Below are 2064 nucleotides of genomic sequence, written 5' to 3' on the forward strand. Positions count from 1 at the left end.
CGCATTGTTTCATACATATTAAATTACGTATCGGTTATAACTAAATTAAAAATTCAAAGTGTCATATAAAGTGATGAAATGGAATAAATATAAGAAAAATTAACTTAATACTAATTTCAAATTCGTTTACATATACTGAGATTAATGAGATCATATGTAGTGTTTTTTCACATCATTTTCTTGTTTATAACAAAATAAAAGATAATTTAAAAATGGAACTGAAATTATTGAGATTCATTTCTTTAAAAAAAGATGAACCATTTACAATAGAAAATTATTGAATTAACCCTTAAAACTTGTAAATGAGAATGAGAATGTATAGAAACAGCCCTATTTTTATTATTTGTTACTCAAAAAATAAGTTCAAATGTAATGAAATTTGGCATGCATAATCTTAACATGAAAACTCTTGAATTGAAACAAGAGTTTTCCCCAAAATTTGGTGTATTTTTTACTGGAATTTTTTTTTCAAGGAAACTTAATTGCAGTATCATGTTAAGATTTTGCATTCTATTACATTTGTATACTTATTTTTTGAGTAATAGGTATGCAAAAATTGTAAAATTAACCAACAAATTTTAAATTTTAATAAATTTGTTATTATCACAGACTGAATTACTTTTTTTTTACATATATAATAATATATAGGGTGTTCTGTGACTCGATGGCCATAATTTAAGAGTATTCTTTTGGCAATTTTGACACGAAAGAAAAACTCAATACTTAGAATTATGTGCATTACTAAATTTAACCAATAAAGTTGTATGAAAAATCCAGTGTGTTCAAATAAACCATAAACCAAAGATGAATTAGTTCAAAATATTATGGCTGCGGCTGTATCTATACGAAACGATCCAGATATTTTTGGACAGCTACGTTTTTAATTATTAGAAGAGCAATAATATGTTGTGAGGCAGCGGACCATATAAAAAATTTCGAATTAATAAAACATTAAACTGCTTTACTCAACGTCGTAACTTTATTAGTTAAATTTAATAGTGCACATAGCTCCTTAACTATTGGGTACTGGACAAAAGTATAAAAGACATTTTTGACTTCAAATTGTCCAAAGAATACGCTCTTAAATTATGGCCACCGAATCACGGACACCCTGTATATATTTTTTAAAGTAAAAGTCCAAGATTTTTTTGAGTTGATTATAATCGGTAGCTGTTACTATAAATTCTCTGATTGAAGATGACTTTTAATATATATTAATTTTTACGGTTTCCACTAGATCAATGACGTATATAAAAATTATTCTTACAAAGCCATCGTTCTGATGATGACAGAACGCCCTAATTATATACTTTCTTGGAGATACATAAATGAAAAATGTGTTTAATCCATGTTCACTCAGTAGCGGTCCCTAGGTTTGGGAGTCTGACCTATAGTTTATCATATCATAATGTAACCCGATCATAGAAATGGTCGAATACCAAAACGGTCGTGCTTCGTGACCTAATTAATGACTAGCATTATTCGAGCTTTATGCGTGACCCACACGCTGGGACGTGTTATATTAAATTTAAAAAAATGGTTGGGAGAACATTAGGAAATGTTGGAAATTTTTAAAAAAAATACCAATGATTTAATTCAGAAAGAGATTAATATATTCATTGGAAAGCTTAATAGTGCATCGTTAGCTATCAAGACGTACCGACTTGATATATGACGTGTTAAAATGATTCGGAAGGAAGGTAATCATTGCACCTAGAACTTATTTTTGTGATATGTAGGCCTTGAAAAACGATATTTTAGCTACATCTGCTGCGGCGTTTAAACATGGCATGGAAATATATATCAAGTTGGTACATTCTTTGATGTGCTGCACCATGAAGGTTATAAGAAGGAGAACGATCGCTATAGAAAATATTGTCCCGAAATATGGATAAAATAAGTGAGGCGCTGCGACCGCTAAGTAGTATCAATAAAAGCGGGCTGTTGTGCGCTAATTTGAAATGATATATCAATTTGTACATTATGCAACTAACTTCATCTACTTGTACTCATAAACAGCTAACTTCGCAGATACTACTTAATGATGACAGCGCGGCTGGTGGC

The sequence above is a fragment of the Chrysoperla carnea genome, chromosome 1, assembly GCF_905475395.1.
Source record: "Chrysoperla carnea chromosome 1, inChrCarn1.1, whole genome shotgun sequence".
Taxonomy (NCBI): domain Eukaryota; kingdom Metazoa; phylum Arthropoda; class Insecta; order Neuroptera; family Chrysopidae; genus Chrysoperla; species Chrysoperla carnea.